The following is a 19,209-nucleotide window of genomic DNA, read 5'->3' on the forward strand; positions in this document are numbered from 1 at the left end:
AGACTTGAAAACTCATGTCCAAAAAGATATTTGCACACCAGTGTTCATAGCAGCATTATTCACAGTGGCCAGGACATGGAAATGACCAAGTGTCCTACGATAGATGATTGGCTAAAGAAGCTGTGGTACATCTATACAATGAAATATTATTCAGCCGTAAGAAGAGATGAAATACTGCCATTTGCAACAACATGGATGGATCTCAAGATAATCATGCTATGCAAAATAAGCCAGACAGAATGAGCTGAAAATCACATCGTATCACTTATACCTGGGATAAAACCTAACAGCAACAGATGAGCAGGATAAACAGAGACTCAAAGACATGGACTATAGGCTAGTGATTACTAGAGGACTATAAACTAGTGGTTACTAGTGGGGTGGGGGAGGAGGAGGGAGATAAAGGGGATCAAATATAGGGTTTAGAGGTAAGGTGAAGTGGGTAAAGGGGATCAAATATATGGTTTGAAGGAAACTGGACTTTGAGTGGTAAACACATAATAGAATATACAGATGTCAAATGATAATGTATACCTGAAAAATATATAATTGTATTAACCAATATTATCCCAATAAACTTAATTAAAAATTTTGTTTTAATTTCAAATGCTAAAAATCTACAATAGTGGACAGTCTCTCTTTTGAAGTAATAACCTACAACTAAATTTTGGCCTATTTATTAGGGGGTCCCATCAAAGAATTCAGCTATTCCCAAAATCTCCTGATATCTTTGTTAAAATGTCAATCATTTTCCTTCTAAACTATTTAAAGAGAAAAAACTGACATTAATTTACATCTAAGAGGCAGTAAAACACAGTGGTGAATTTGTGGGAACTTAAGTTAAACCTATGTTTCTCAATTTGTTCATATGGAAAATGAACAGGGTTATTTTGAGAAGTAAATGAATAAAAATAAGACACAATGGTACCTGGCACAAAGAAAGAAGCAGCAATCATTATCTAATAATATTATCATCATCATCATTATCATCATTGTCAGCCCATGAATTTAAAAATCTGATGTATGTAATCTGCATTTCAACCTGACATTTTTATTACCAGTAGTCAATCTCACAAAGTGATAAAATTTTGTGACTTTGGGAAAAATAGGTATCTAGTAAGAGAAAGCTTTATTTAATCAAATTTGAAAAGATAATTAAGTTATAACACAAGATATACAGAAATGCAATTCTAAAAAGTTAATTACTTGAACAAATATTCCCATGCTCTGAAATTTAGGGTTTTGACCGGAGTCTCAGGGCTCTACCCCTGGTAAATATATCAAGGATCTTGCAAAAGTGAGTCTGCAAATACGGCCCAGTTCCAATAATGAACTCAGATTACACAGAGTAAGTTCCATATCATTTCAGGAAAAAAACACTGCAGGGCTCGTTATGTGCTAGGCAGTGTCCTTGAAAAGCTCACAGCCTAACAGGTGAGAAAGACCCATAAATAAGTAAAAGCAATGCAATGTGCTAAGTGCTATGTGGGGGCACACACTGGGTGTTCTCTTCCCACAGAGAAGGAAGTTAAAACCTGAGATACCTTTTAGTCAGATTAAATTCACTCCATTCCACTTCAGTAGCTCCTCTGTACCTGTCTGTAAGAACACATAATGGTAAAATACCAGCCCTTCCCACTCCTCAGACAGGGCTGTGTGAGCATCAGTGAGTTAATGTACATTAAATCATTGAGCTTTTCTGAAATAAGTTACTGTAGAAAAACCCTAGAGACTGTCACTGAGATCATCACGGCTTCCTGCAATCTTCTTTTATCTTTATCAAAGGAAACTGTTAGAGCACAAACATGGCATTGCCATTATTCCAGAAGCCTAAAGAAGGTGAATACCACTCAAATACATAATAGCCCATAAAATGAGAACTTATAATCTTTTATGAGAGAGAGAGAGATACTGACTTTCTAATTTTTTTTTCCTATTGCCAGCATGAAGACAAAAGAATTTCTTCTGAAGAATTCTGTGAGGTCTTCATGTTTCTGAAAAGAGAAAAATAGGTAATAGGGATAGGAATACAAAAGAATTTGAGAACTGGAAGTGAATTTAAAGATTATCAAATCTACCTTCTTTATTTCAAGAATACCTACAGAGACTAAGCAGTTCATCTAAATTAAGAGAGGAGCCAGGAATAGCCATCAAGTCTAAAACTCTCCCCACTGTGAGAAATAACACTCATGACTTTAAGGTCTCTCGTTGTATCGATAGCAGTGTAGTTCCCATGGCTCACATTCGTAAACTAAATAAGCTTTTGTTTCCAAGACTAGGAATCTACCACTTTTAACCTTGCTTCTGTAGAAAAAAAATTCTTTCTAAATTTCAAGAAAATTTACTAACAAATAAAACCTCCCTAACACAACCCATTTTTGAGTTCTATCCTTGTGTGTTAATCATATGGCTTTTCTTATATTTATTTTGGCTGGTGACTTCCTCCTCCTTTTTTGTCCCAGTTTGATACAGTGTCTACTTTAGTACTTTTTAATTTTTTGCTCAATAATTATCTTGAATGTAAATATTGGAAGCCTACTAGATAGTGTCAGCACAAATTTGACATTGAGTAAGAACAATCATAAGGGAGAGAAATCATAAAGTAATAACATCAAAATGCTTATACATTCTACAGTTTCAGGTTTTTCTCTTAAAACCCATCATACTCTACATTTTCACCAATTGACATAAAACGACATTTTTTCTCTTTGAAACAAAAGTGCTTAAGTTTTCTAAATTTCATGACAGTTCACCCCAGTAAAAATTCTGAAGGATTTAACTGTTGGAGAGGCACGGCTTGAAATGCCTCATAAAGTAAAACTATCATCAGAGTATTCACCATCATATTTTCTTCACCTGCCTTAACAGCAAAAGCTTTTGATACTCAGCAATGTGTTTAGCTGTCTAATGAAAAATAACAAGATGAAAAACAGAAAAATTTGGAAGTCACCTTGCAAAATTACTCCCCTGAACTTGGACAGAAATTCAGTAAAGATAACCACAGTATAGATCTATCAAGTATGTTATTTTGGGCTATATTTTAAACTACCTTTAAGAAAGGATTGTTTTCACTTTAGTAAACTTAAAATAGTTTTGGTCCATTACCCAGGTAGACATAAGACAGAAAAGTGCCTCATATCTATTGTTAGCATTATAATAAACATTTTATTGTGCCCGTTATCTGAGGTCTATTCCAGTTTTCATTGCTTTGGTGCTTACCATCTCTCCAAAATATTTTACAAGAAGTCTGAACTAGGGAGATGGAATGAAGCTGCTGAAATTGGAAAACATCATTTTTAATGCTTTCATCAACAAGGTCATTCAATTTTCTTCACATCTGTTTGAAACTTTGATATCAGAAACAGAGAAAGCTAGTGGTGGATAACAGAGTTGTAAAGTATCGAAACGGGTATAACAGAAGGAATAGGGGCTAACGCATTGAGGACACTGGTGAGAGAGTAGTTGGGTCTTAGCCAGAGAAGGGAAGAGAGTGAAGCCAGGAAGGAAAGAAAAACCTAAGAAATTAAGGGGTAGTTGAAGGGAGGGGAAGCCTACTAAAATTTCAGAATGTTTATTCTCAGTGAGGAAGAAAGAGAGGTAGAGAGATTTTGGTCAGAGTTTGACATTTCAGAGTTTTAAGATTTTATAGGAGGAGAACTTCTAGATGCTGATAAAGTCAAGTGGAGGGTTGTGAGAAGGAGGCGGAACAAAATGGAGGTAGAGGTCACGGATGTCAACAGGTCATGAAACTCTGAAGCTATATGTTAGTTGATTATTGTTTGGAGACAACTCTCCATGGGTGACATTTCTGAATATATTGTAAGCTATATAGTAATTACTGTTTTCTCTGGACTATCTTTTTGAGGATTTTTATATAATGAACAGCCTTGGAAGACAGAAATAGTATCTCTCTCTGGAGCAGAGGACAAGCATGCAAACTGCCCATTATAAAAGATTCAGGCAACTTAAGCTCAGGGATTCTCTCCTAAAATGCAACCTACTATATGTTCAGATTTCATCTCTCTATTCACTATGGGAATGAGAGAAAATGTTGATATTCTGGCTACTGCTATTACCATGAGTAATAAACAGTCCTTATTTGTGACTCAGTGGTTTCATGTCTTCTACCAGCAGCCATGAAACTGTGCCACATTAACTTACTACCTTGAAAGTAGGGTAATATCTCAAACCCTTTATATTCTTGATAGTTTTGACAGTGAGGATGGAGTGCTGACAATCACATGGATTTGGAGAAGAAGATGAGGCAGTTTAACAAAATATGAGGGAAATATATGAGAATTATTAGTAAACATGTTGACCAAACTGTACAATCTATGGACAATAAATAGTCTTCCAATGCATTGCTTATGAAGAGAGAAAAAAAGTAGGAAAGTAGATTCAAAAACAACTGCCTGAACAGTGCTCTGCTTTTGCTGACTCTCCTTTGGGTAGAATAATTTTCTTGCCAATCAACCCGCCTGAGTTTTGCCCCACTGTAACAACTAGCATCAGAATTTATCCTAGTTCCTTAGAGAACCTGAATCTTTTATAATGGGTAGTAAGCATGCTGAATTTTGTACTTGGAAAAATGACCTAGATTAAAGAAACTTGGTTTTTCACTCATTTCAAGCTAAAATACAAGACACACACAGAATCGTCTTATAACAATCTCCATTTCTATAACACAATGGCTGATGAACTGTCCCATTAGTACACCACTCTGTCAGTCACAAATTAGTGGCTGGGACCAAATTCACTCAATTTGTCTAATACAGCACTTAATTAAGACTACTATTAACAGAACCCCAAGCAGCATCGATCTTAACCATGGTCCCCTCAGGATCCCAGACCCGGCAAGCTAAAGAAGTCTGATAAACCAGCATCATCCACCTTACAAAGCTAGGTAGCTTTCTCTTTAAGTCTTTGTATTGACTTTTCTGCTTGCCCCAAGGCATTAATTTATGTACAGCCGAATATATTACTGTTTAATCAGACTCTACCTTGGCCTACAAGAAAGAGGTCAAGGGCAATTTTAACATCCAAAACAACCCAGACCAATGATATTGAGCTGGCCTGAATGCCTTTCAGGATGGAAATGATATCATCAATTCTTTCAGCTAATGCCAGAGACTAATTTCTTTTCAGCTTCTCTAACTGGATAACACAAGTCACAGGGAAAACTGCCCACAGAGATGACATAAATCAGTTAATCCTCCACAAAACTCCCTAGAGTAACCAAGGATAGTTTCATTTAAAATAAGCATCCATAGTTATCCAAGGGCTACATGATTCACAGGTGTTTCAAACACTTGCACATATCTATTAACACCTCTGAGAAGTAGGTCACTGTGTTTGGGGGACATCGTAATGTAATCAAATAGTATGTACTCTTTCCTGTAAAGCTTCTTTCATTCAGCATAATCTTTTTGAGATTCATTCACCCTATCATATAACAGTGGGTTGTTTCTTTTTATTGCTAAGTAGTATTCCATTGTGTGCTATTCTTCAATTTTTTTATCTAGTCTTTTTTCATGGGCACCTATGCATTTTCCCATTTTGGGCCATTATGTATAAAGCTGCTATGAACATTTTCATAAAGTCATTTTGTGGACATAAGCTTTTATTTCTTCTGGGTAAATTCCTAATGGTAGAACTGCTACATCATAGGGTAAGTATACATTTAGTTTTAAAGGAAATTGTCGGGCCTTTTCCCAAACCAGTAATACCGTTTCAACTCCCACCAACAATGTGTGAAAGTGTCAGTTACTCCACGTTCTTATTAACATTTGGTATTGTCAATCTTTTTAGTTTGTACCCATCTTGGTAATTGTGTAATCGTATCCTCATTAGTATTTTTGTGAGAGGGGAAGTAGATGGGGTAAAAGAGGTCAAATATGTGGTGATAGAAAGAAATCTAACGTTGGGCAGTGAACACGCAATGAAATATGTATATGTGTATGTACGTGTATGTATGTGTGTGTGTGTGTGCGCGTGCGTATGTCTTATTGTTAAATTATACACCTAAAACTTACTGGATTTCGCTAACGAATGTCATCGTAAAAAAAATTTTTAAAGTTTGTGTCTTTCAACCATCACTGGAATTTAGTGAATTTATTTTAGATACCAAAAATTAAAAAAAAAAAAAAAAAGCTAATGCAAAAGCATTATTACACACATAAGCCCTTTTCCCGAATACCACAATACCATGGGTGATGGACAAAAAACATCTGAAATCTGGGCAGAACAATGTTCATATCCCAGCTTCGTGACTTAGTAACTTGAGGATCTTTTTTTAACATATTATATAAACCTTCTGGTTCTCAGTTTTCTGATAAAGTTGTAGGAAAAAACATCTAAAAACTATGTAAAGCGTTAAGCATAAAATTATAGTTAAGATATCTTATTTGGAATAAGGCAGCCTGAGCCCATTAGCTGTAACCTTATCTATTTTACTTAACTTCTCAAAGTATCTGTTTTTTCATTTACAAAACTTGAAAATATGCTCATAGAGTGTGTTTTTCCTGTGGCATCAGAAATATGTAATACTAATCAACATTTCTAGAAAACTTAACTACTTATTGTTTAGCACCTCACACAGATCATCTCATTCAAACCTCACCATAAATTCCATAAGCTTATGAGGCAGGTACATTATTATCTCCATTTTGAAAGAGCTTTGAAAGATTATGTAACTTTCCTCTGTATTCACAGCAAGTAGTCGGACTCTGGAGCCTGTGTATATTCTGCCTCTACAGAAAATAAAAAAATGATAGCTAATTTTGTTCTTATTATATCGCTAGTTTCTGTCTTCCTTCATTACCCTTTTGTTTTCCTTACTAATACATTTTAAGAAGATAAAAAAGTTTTTAATTCAAACAAAGACTGGCTCCTTGGAAGAAAATCTAATCCAAATATATATGTATATAATTTATGTATACAATTTATATATAATATGCAACATATAATTTATATATTAATTTACAATTAATATATATAATTTATATGATTTGATATATAACATATATTTGTGTGTATACATGTACATATAAATTATATGTATTAAAGATATATCTTTTCTGGCAATAAGATAAAAGATTATAAATTGTTTCCACTGCCTCCTATAACCAATAGCACATATTTTTGAGATAACTGATTCATATTAGGATCAATCCTGTGTTAAACAAACATTTAACATCACCTTTGCCCCAAGAGGTCTTTCAACAAACACAAACCAAAAAATACTGTCAATAAATGAGTTGGCGGAACAAAGAGTGCAGGATACCAAGAGGTAGCCACAGCTTAGCTTCTGGGTGTCCATGGCAGCCTGGAGGGGAAGGGAGCAGTCTCCATGTAATTCCATGGACCTGCAACTGGGACACTTTTAGGCCAAAAGGCCCTGGAGCTTCTTTCTCAGCTGAGTTCTTGAGGTTTTCTTTTGGAAATACAAACAGATCATCAATAGCTCCTATCCCATGCCCATCATCACTGGACAAGAATATTTTTAGCAGAAGGTACCATCTGCCATGTGCACTCATCTATGGAATTTCTATTTATAGCCCTTAAAATTAGTCTCCAAACAACACCTAAGCAAGAGTGAAACAAAGGACAGAGTGTGCAATTCGCCGCGGTGTAAAGTCACCTCATTCCTTAAGAATCGCCAGTTCATTCTTGTTCTGTAATTCATCAGCAGGGTCTGCAAACCATTTAAGCCCAGTCATGCACAAGTGATTACAGAAAAAGCCATACACAAAATAGACTTTCATATTAAAAAAGCTATTGAGAAGTTATGTCCCAGCTATCTTTCTGCTTTTTGATGAGGAAAACGATCACATGAAACATCATTCAACAGCCTGAGCCAAATAAAAGAACCTGAAATAACCATTTGTGAATAAATTAATCCAACTGGCTGGAGATGAAGAAGTAACTTATTTAAAGTTTCAAGGTCTTTACCTGTGAGCATCTGATCATGCTGTGGCCCAGTGATAGGAAAGGGTTCAAAGACTATATATTATCATAGAAATGAAAATGTCACTCCAAGGTTAACCTTATTTGAATTTATTGATGATAGCCTTCAGTGTGCAAGGCTAAAGCATTTGAATGCTTTCACTTAGGGTCTTACGAGTAAAATCGCATGATGAAACATTGAATGGGAAATTAATAATATGAGAAAAGAAGAGCAGCTGCTAGCTAATAAATTGTGGTCCTTGTCTTTTGAGAAAATAAAATCATTCCACTATTCAAAGAGCATTAGAAACATCTTTGCTGAACTGACGCAACATTTTGGAAAACTCTCATCCATGATTGAAGCTTCAGGTCAGAGCACATATGGAAAACCATTTGGGGAAATATTTTTCATCTTAGCTTCCCTAGAATAAATCATAGGTGGCGTCCCCTAAGATGCCTTGCCTTTAAAGTTTTGATAGACTCATGCTCTAAGGTTACAAGGTAAGGCCTATTGTGTTTCAAAGTGACTCTTCTGCTTCCTATCAAGATATTATCATATTTCCCCCATCAGCAGTCCAGAACAGTGCTTTCATAGTTCGGATGGTCCAAATTACATCAAAGGAATTTTAAAAAGTAATACCTTCTAATGCCAAAAATAAGTGTCAATGTTTCGGATTAAGTGTTAGTTATTTTTTTTTAAAACATTCTATGATACAGATGTGTGTCTACATTTAGGCTAAGCAAATATGTCAACATTTATCAATGAGACATTTTCTGAAGAGTTTGGATGTAGCATTCTTATATTTCTCAGAAGCTCTGGACAACTCTAAATGCTTTCCCAGTTTATTAGGGATGAATGTTATACAAGATATCTGTACATTTTCCTTTTTAACAGGAGGATCGTATAAGAAATTAAGTTAATGAAGGAAAAGTGGAATATGTTTCATTACACTATGAGAGACAGCCCAGGCTGCAAAAGATGCCTCTTAGCGCTGGACTTAGATTTGGTTTTGGATTCTGATAGCTCTATGACTTTAGGCAAGTTACATAACATTTCTATGCCTCAGTTTCCCCATCTGTAAAATGAGGATAAGTAAAAATACCAATTTCTTTGGTTAACTGTGAAGATTAAATAAGATAATTATAAAGCAGAACAGTGGCTGGCACATGGAATGCACTCAATAAATCTCGACTACTATTATTGTCATCATCACCATCACCAGTATTATTATTATTTGAGGAAAGGAAAAGAAAGAACTTTTTCATGAAAATGGAAACTGCCACTAGACAGAGTATCTTAAAGAGACATGAGGCTTATGCCAAAAAACTTGGAGGTCATTTCTTATCCTTCAAAAGAGCAGAAATCTGAAAATTGTACCCTTTTTCCTATTATAATATTTATCAAACTTTAACATGCAACAGAATTACCTTGGGATCTTATTGAAATGCAAGTTCTAATTTAGAAAGTCTGAGTAGGTCTTGAGAGTCTGTATTTCTAATGAGTCCCTTGGTGATGCCAATATCGCTGAACCACACCTGGAGTGACAAGGTTCTTATAAGGCAAGTTCTCTCCTCTCTTCTTTGAATACCAACATGTGGCTAGTAAGTGATGGGAATCCAGGTCTTCCATCACTAGGCTAGCAGGTAAGAAAAAGTGGACCAGGAAGTCTACTGTTTTCTCGAATATTTTTTCTAAATGTCATGTTCTGATTAAGAACTACTCAAAATTTTCCTCTCCCTTACCACACTAAAAATGTGTTCTGAAGTTTCCAAGTCTAACTACTAGACTATACTTCCTCCTAAAGAAACTGTTTTCCAAAATAATTTATGGGACAGAAAGCAGCCAACACTCTTAAAGCAAGAAAATTGGGGTTTTGGTTTCCAGTTAAATGGCATGGCTATTTCTCAATCTCCTTACCTGCTCCTCTAATCCTGAATACAAATACATAATTAGCCTGTCGGATTTTTCCTAAATTATTTTACCAAAAAAATAGAAAAAAACCTCTTTTCACTGTGACAATATATAGTACTTAACACAGTATAGATATTGATGTAAGCTATTGATGAACAGTCTGATGTACAAATAAAAATAGATAACTTACTGAGAGACAGTGTAGCTTAGTGGGTAAGAGTATGAACTATGGAGCAAGGCTACCTGGATTCAAAATTAGGTTATACTCCTGTCTCAGTCTGTTCAGGCTGCTATCCCAAAATACCACAGCTTGGGTAGCTTACAAACAGCAGAAATTTATTGCTCACAGTTTCCAAGGGTGGAAGTCTAAGGTCAGGGTGCCAGCATGGTCGGGGGAGGGCACTCTTCCAGGTCATAGACTTCTCCTGCATCCTCACATGGCAGAAAGGACTAGGAAATTCTGTATGACTTCTTTTATAAGAGCACTAATCTCACTCAGGAGGGCTCTATCCTCATTACCCACTCACCTCCCAAAGGCCCCACCTACTAATTTCATCAGCTTATGGGGTTAGGAGTTCAACATATGAATTTGGTTGAGCAGGAAACATTTACACCATATATAACAACTATAGTCTCTTTGTATCTGTGATAGTGACCAAGCCACCTCACTACTCTGTGCTTCAGTTTCCCCATCTGTAAACTGAGGATAATGATAGTACCTAACCCTCAGAGTTACTGTAAGAATTAAATCAGTTAATCAGTTAATGTGTAAAAAGTGCACAGTATACTACCCGATAAACAGTAAGTGCTAAATGTGCTAATTATTAAATAATTTTTTAAATTGTGGCAGTGTTTTAGAAAACAGCACATACTTAGTAAAATTTTCAATAGAACACAAACTTACACCAGTTAATGCTATCTATCTTACTCACTGTAAACTTTATAGTTTTCTACCTCAAGACTTTTAGCTCTTTTCAGTATCTCAACTGCTTACTTTCCTGTGTTTTCCTCTCACTTCCATATTTCCAAGATAAAATGCTTTTGAATTTAAAACCTCAGTTCATACAGTCTCATTGGGACAAAGATTTTATTAAACAAAAGTCAGAGAAATTACTCACTGTTCCAGGTTCCTAATAATACTGAATAGAGTCAAGGGCTTTAACTGTGATTCCTGAACAAGCATTTAAAAGCTCAACGAAGTAGAATGAGTCATATTATAAATACATAATAAGTTCTTCAAAGGTTCAGGTATATCACCAGGAAAGTCTCACCAGATTAAAACTCCACATAAAGAATTATCAAGTTATTCAAGCATGACTGTTTCTTTTTTTCTTCCCAATGCTCATGAAAATTATTGCCCTTCGATATGTTATTGTAACTAAGACCTCCCTTTTTAGGCAGAAACCTCTTGGAGGTCTAGAAAAGATAGGAAAGACAGAACCATTCTGGTTCACCAACATTTAGAAGGCTATACTAGTATACACTCTGTACATTTCTATGCAAAGTTATGGACTTCAAACATCTATAAAAGCTGTACACCTTGGTTATATTGCATTGGTGGGGAGAAGAAGTTATCCCATTAAGAAGTTTCACAATTCTTCTTCATGTTTTAGTCCTCCAATCACGTTACTACAAATGACAAAATATAAATGTAATGAAAAGGAGAAACATTATCAAGAGAATTGTGAAAAATCATCTTCTCTTCTCCCACCCCATTCTGGCCTTGGAAGACCCTGTTTGCCTTCTCGTGAGCTCTCGGTATCTTGTGGCATCTGTCACCCGCACATGAACAAAGAGCAGTGTCCAGATGAACGAAAGTTTTACTTGACATCTTGGAACCAACGATATTGATCATCCCTCCCATTTCTACCAAACAGACAACACATCAGAATTTGGGAAAGATAAAGACTATTCCAAGGCACCAGGAAGCAGAGTTTCTCTTTCAGTAGCCCTATTTAATAGGTAAGGAAATGAAAGATGAGAAAAAATAATAATAGTCTAATCTGTAGAAAAGAAACAATCTCAGTATATTTAACTTCAGAGACCCTGATATTTAAGAAATTAGTTCTGATTTAAGCCCTACTAAACAATTACCTAGTTTGTGCTCAGTTTTAGAAGTTCTCAATATTTATGTGCTATCAATTTCCTTTGCGTTAAAACCTACAGAATTACTCCAAGAAATTACTGTTTTGTTTCTTTGTTTTGGGTGTTTTTCTCAGGGATAAATTAATCCCAAGTGCTTAGAGCACTGCCTGACTCTAATAGACATTCAACAAAGGTGAAATAAATAAAAATCCTACTTACTTCTGTGTGTTGGGGGATTTTGATGTAACTTACAAATATTCACAAATTTGGAGATAAAGCACATGGCATATTATGAATAAAGATCAGACAATATTCTCTCTTTTTGCAAAATTGTCTTAGAAGTGGCTCCAGGGCACATAGATGCAGGTGACATTTTTACTGGTAGCTGGTTCTATATTTAATGGCTCACCTCACCTTCCCTTCTGAGATGCTGGTTTATATTATGTTGTAGCATATGGGTTCTGGATTCACACAGGGGTTTGAAATCTGACTGTACCATTCACTAACTATGTGACCTTAAGCAAAATAATTACCTTCTCTAAGACTCAATTTTCTCATTGGCCTTATAGAGATAATGGTAGTTCCTATCTTACAGAACTATTATGAAGATTATAGAAGATAATACAGACAGAGCTCTTAGTGCCTACACATAGAAAGCTTTAATTAAACATTAACTCTAATTAATATTAGCTCTCCAGGAGCTAGATTAGATGAACCCAAAACATTTAATAGAGGCCTCTCTAAAACTTGGACATTGAAATGAAGAAAATGAGAGTAAGGAAAAGATATCATGTTTGAGGTATTATCAAATTATAATTACACTTAAAATAAGGCTACTTTTTCAAAATATACAACCAAACAAAAATAATAGAGCATGTAAATACAATTACTCCCTGATGTACATGCATAACAATTTTACAGGTGAAATTTTATCACATATAAAATAGCACAGTCATTTTAGAAATAATACAAACAATACAACATTGGTTATACAGCACTGACAACTTTGAATTGTCTCACAAAATTTGTACCTATGTAGATTATCAATTGTATTATCTTCAAGGTTTTGTACATTAGTGTGTTTCACAGTCTTATCTCTCGGAGGTTCTCTGCCATACCTGGGATCTCTTCATGGCTGAAACTAATGATTTGTCTTTCGCTTAAATTCACCTATCTAATGTTACCATTTCTTTTGTCATTGACTTTTGATAATTTTAATACAATGTGTCTTGGTGAAGGCCTTTTTGGGTTGAGATAATTGGGTGTTCTGTTGACTTCTTGAATTCCAAGGTCCAGCTCATTCCTTAGATTTGGAAAATTCTCATCAACTATATGTCTGAAAATGCTTTCTAGTCCCTGCTCCTTTTCCTTTCCTTCAATAAAGCCCATTATTCTTATGTTTCCTCTCCTGATGGTATCAGCTAGTTCTTGAATTTCTTTCATTATTTTTCATTCTTTGGTTTCTCTCTTCTTCTTTCTGATTTATTTCTAGATTTTTGTCTTTGATATCACTGATCCTTTCCTCCACTTGGTCAATTCTATTTCCCAAGCTTGCTATTTCATTTTTTATTCTTACAGTGTGTTCTTCATCTCCAGAAGTTTTATTTGCTTCTTTCTGAAAGTTTCAAACTCCTTGCTCTGCTCATCTAGGTGTTTTTTCAATTCCTGATATTGTTGATATGACTCATTTCAGAACTCACTTTTTTCAGAAGTACCATCTTGAATTCCCTGTCATTTAAATTGCATATTTCTATGTCTGTCCTCTTATTTTCTGGAGATTTTTCTCCTTCTTTCTAAAATGCCTTGTCACCTTGGTTGTTTATGATGTTTAATGAACTATTTCTCCACCTGGGCATTAATGGAAATGTATTATGCTTTTCTTCCAGAAAGAAAATTTATTATATAAGGTCTCTCTTTAGCCTGCTGCAAAGAAGATGCTTTTCTTTTGGTTTCCAGTAGGTAGCATATAAGCCTCTTGAACGCTTAATTAAAGCCTTAAAAATGCCTTTTTATTTTCTGGTATTTAATCATGCTCGCTACCCTCAGTTTCAGTCCTTGTCAATATTAGCAACAGTTTTGGTAGCATTTGCTCAGATTCCCCTGGGACTCCATGGTGATCCATCTCGGAGGGTATGCGAGGAGGGGCCCTCTAGGTTGGGAGCTGTGGGCTGCGGCTCAACCTCGGTTTTGCAACCAGGGCCAGTAAAAATCAATTGTTGTTTTTCTGCAGTCCCCTCCCTCTTCTCTGCTTTCTGCCCTGATGACTGGGCCTTGCTGCCAGCTACGTAGAAGTCCTGGCACTTCCAGGCAGGGCTGTTCAGGGAAGTCACCCCACCTTCTCCCCTCCCCTCCTCCTACATGGTGCTCTGGAGGCTATGAGAGGCAGCTTCTTTTTTTCTCCCAGTCCAACCGCCTGACATCCAGGGTTCTGATCTGTGGTAGCTCTTATGCGCATATCCCACACTAAGACATCTGGTATGCAGTTTGGGTGGTTTTTGTTGAGTTTTAGATGTTCAGCTTATTATTGTTTCAAAGGGAGAGATCTGGGGATGTCTCTCGCTCCTCCATGTTTCCAAAGATCCACCATTCCAAAGATCCACCATCCATTCTTTTATTTTAGTATTTTGTCATCCTATGTTCTTTATTCAGGGCTATAAAGATATCAAATATGGAAACAAATTTTGATGTAACTCCCTCTAACCAGGAAGTGATTTGGGGGACAGTATCTGATAATTTGCTAGAGTAAAGCCTGAATTGTACTCCTAGGTTGCTTGATCCTCCCAGCTCTCTTTTAGAATCTTCCTCACTAACCTCTTACTGTATACATTATCTCTTTGTACTACCACCACCACCATCACCATCACCGTTTATGAAGCATTTTTTGCTTACCAGATACTGAACAAAGGCTTTGTGTGCATTGCTTCACTTATTGTGGAAAGAGAATTCACATTATTTACAAAGGGTCACATTGTCAATAAGTACTGAAGCTGGAATGTGAAATTAGGTTAAATGATTCCAAAGACTAGATTTTTAACTATTATATTAAGACAATATTCCAAAAACTTCTACCAAACAAAAAGCCTATCTAGTTTTTTATAATTAAAAACTATAAGTCAATGTTTTACTCACTTACAGAATTTCAGAGTTTTTTCAGGATCAATCTGATGAAACAATTTATGTTTCTTATTAGTAGGAGGGAGGTAGTGTTAAATTCAGTAATTTTCTGCTGTTTATTTCATCACCCCCCAAAGAATTTCAACAAAATAATGCAACTTGAATATATAAAAATGATATCCTTTACACAGCAACGTTGAATACCATTTGTTTTGCAACATTATATAATTTAATTATAACATGTCATTACACATGTTAATGGAAAGTAAAATTTAGAGTAAAATAAAATTCAGATTAAACACTGGAATTTATGATACTACTAATTAAAGAAAGAACCAAATTTCACTATATTTTTATTATTCTCATTCTTGCTTTTAATATTTCTTGTATGTAAAGCAGTGATTCTAAACATCTGGGATGATTACAAACCCAATTTAAATATCAGAGGAAGACTACCTATAGACCCTCTTTAAAAATACAGAGAAACAAACACATACATATGAATATATACCATGATGTTTCATATAATTTTGGGGAAGGTTGATAAAAATCCCTTTTTAGATCACTCTTAATAAGTTTCTATTGATAGAAGATGGTAGTATCTAGGTATATTCTAAATTCCAGTTGTCCGTGCAAAAGATAAATGACATCTAGCTGTAAAGTTTAGAGCTTAACAAGGTATGTTGTTCGTTCTGTGAAAAATCCCTGACTTGCAAGTACAAAGTACAAGAATACAGCCTTATCAGCAAGATTACTTTAGAAAGCAAGTGTCAAATAAGTGAAACCACCATGTTCCCTCTCAGAAAGAATAGCTTCATTATCTATATCCAAAAGACTTGTCTTCAAACTATGACTCCAGAAATGGGAATATAAAAGAGATAATTTCAAACAAAAACGCTCTTATTTTCCCTGAGAAAAAACATGAGGATGAGGTAGGAAAGATTCTCTTGTATACTTTTTTAAATGACTAAATCTACATGTCTGCAAAAGGCTCACTATCCCTAATACCATCAATTCTCAGAATTGTAAGAGAGATTACTACACAACTTTCAGCTGATGGACACAGATATTCAAAGGTTTAAGCCCAAATTCACAGCAAAATTTCATAGAACTTCACTGGTATCTCACTTTTCATACTCTCCTGATGGTTTCACACAGCTTCAACAGTTGCTTATGCCAAAGCTATTGTTATAGAAAATATTTAAAAAGACCACTACAAAAGATGTGTTTAATCTTTTTACCTCTCATGCCTAAATTCAAATTATTTCCAATCTCTTAGTTATTTTCTATTAGTTTAATTTACCGAAAGGTAATTTGGGACAAAGAGATGATTAAACTAATCCAGGTTGAAAGAAGGTGATCTAATTATGAGTCATAGAGCTCATTCTCAGAGAAAAATTTCAAAGTAGGTGAATATTTAGATAATTTTAAAATAATTATATTCTTAGAATAATAATGCAAAGTTGATTACTTGGCTAATGGCCATCAATAGTGAGCAAATCTTTTCCTAAATGTTAACCTGAAGTTCTATTTAACTATTTCCATTGATAAATATTATTTCAGCAGTTGAGTATTAAAAAAACCTAGCCATTATCTTCAGAGGAAGTAGAAAAGGGGAGGAAAGCAAGCAAATAGAAAGTAAATACAAGAGCAATTTCTCATGTTGACAGAGTATTCTAATGTGCTAATGGAGAACTACAAGCAATAACCATCAGTTAAATAAATAAACGGTTTAGCTTAAAATATAACTCTCAGCACAGGTAAAATTTTACCCAAATTTTGATAATAGTAGATTTTAGCCTAGAGAGGTTTGTAATTATTATTTAACTGCTCCAGAAATAACACTATTTATTATGACTATTACTTATATACACAGATACATTAAAAACCTATAGCCCTATATTTTCACCATTTGCAAAATATGTTATTTGTTTGCAAAACTGTACTGTGCCTGAGGCTGCCTGTGTCAAACCATTCCTGATTGCTAAATGTCAGTTGTTGACCTGAAACTTATTTCCAAATCACCTTTATGTCACATTGTTTAAAGTTTCGGTCTCTTCAAACTGTCTCAGCTGATGCTCACATATCATCATTTCATGTATTTTACTTCCTCCAATTCATCCTACTCACTCACAACTAATCTACTCACATTTCACTCAAATCTTTCATTGGCTTCCTATTACCCAGTTAATTATTGACATATATGTGGTATAATTTTCTCTATTAATTAGCCTTCACTGTGGTATGAATGCTCACTTTGTATTTCCAATATTGTCAGAAGTCCTTTTAATGAGAAATAAAGAGCCCATCAACATCCCATGAAATTGATTATATGGATACGGGGAAGAGTTCATAAAATTTTGCAAGTTTAAATGGCCTGCATTTGGGGGCAATTGCACATGGAGACTTTGATATAAGATGTGTAGAACAGATTCTACTGGCCTAAAATGAAAGTAGATATATGTGAAAAAATTTGAAATTGGTGCCAGAAGTGTATAACTAAAAGTATTATCAATTAAATCAGTTCACCTGGAGAAAGTGGCAAGAAATAGACCTCTGGAATTGGTGTAGGTGTTCCTCTTGTCCCTGGGCATCAAAACTACATTTGTAATATCTTATTAAAGACAAAGAAGTTTGTCTGCAATGCCCACCCCTCACTCACTTAAAAGGCAGGCAACACATTATGAGTATCATAAGAATGTTATCTTGCTTATTTATTCCCTGCCAGAAAATCTACTTTTTCAAGGTGAAATTTGGAAGGCAAGTTGCCCAAGTGCATACAAAATGATGCTGCATGTTTCTACCCCACCCCAGCACTGGATCATCCTCTTCCATACTTCAGTTATGTTATAAAATATGCCAAGAACATGAGGCCAGGGTAAAAGATAAGTGGATTTATACATGCTTCTTGCCGAATGCCTATAACATCACCACATATGAGACTACAGGATTCGCTTCACATTTACTGCTGCTTGGACAAAATGAGACTCTTCAGAATGCCAGAGCCTTATGAAAACATGGAGAGTCACGAAGCAGTGTCACCTGGCTGAAAGAGGACCTATAAGAGGCTCCCCATATAAAACTACAGTGAAGTTAAAACTTTATACTAGAGCTAGAGCTCTAAAGATAGAGGGAACTGCCCTGCCACAAATGACTGATTATAAAGCTAAGATTGTCACTGGAAGTGAACAAATAGAAATCCTTACCATATCAGGTGAAAACAAAGTCAGAAATTCTGAAAATCTATAGAATAGAATCAATAAGTATGGAATAAAAATGGAAAATTCACAGTAGAAACCTGCTGTCCTAAGGCAGTGAATTGGCCTTCAACTGTCTGTAAGGATAAGAGCATCAGACCCCCAAAAATCTGGAACTTGAGCCCTGGAACAGTGATCTCAAGAGGACAACTAAGAATTATCACTCTTCCAGAAAAGATGAAGGTATAAGGCACAATCAATGCACGGATGAGTGCTAATCCTGGCAGTAAAAAGCCTTAAATGTGCTGAGTGCTCACAGGAGCTGATTGGCACAAGGCAGCAGGTCCAGCAGGAAAGACGGTGAATAGAGATAGGATGAAGGGAACAGAGAATGGGAAATGGATTTCACAGGCTGATTTGTGTATGCTCTAATGCATCTTAATTAGCACAAATATAAAAAGTTCTACTTTTTCATATTATTCCTCCTCCCTGAGCGATCCCATCCACTCTTACAGTTTTGGTTACATACCACATGCTGAAGACTTCCAAATCTACCTGTCACACCTGTTCTATGTCTGATTTTATTTTTTATCCAACTGTCCAACAATGCCAGCTTGATTTCCCTCAGTCATATCAAACTTAGTATTTCTGCGACTGATCTCTTCATGTTTTATCCCTTTTACCCTGCCCATGTCTAAATGTTCCTTAATATTACTTTGAGTCTTCCAAGAAGCTGATGCTACATTGAGATTAAAGATGCAAGAGCTTTATTGGAAGACACACCTGTGAAAGAGAGAAGAAGCTGATTTAGGGAGGGGACCCTACAGACTGCAATGCAGGTCTGACACTGTGAAAGAAGAGGGTGGAAGAAGGATTGGATAGGAAGAACCTCATACTGCAGTGCAGTAATGGAAGTTTTAGCCAGACCAATGGTCCTTGAGGAAAAATAACAAGGGG

This window comes from Pteropus alecto, unplaced genomic scaffold (assembly GCF_000325575.1).
Source record: "Pteropus alecto unplaced genomic scaffold, ASM32557v1 scaffold104, whole genome shotgun sequence".
Lineage (NCBI taxonomy): Eukaryota > Metazoa > Chordata > Mammalia > Chiroptera > Pteropodidae > Pteropus > Pteropus alecto.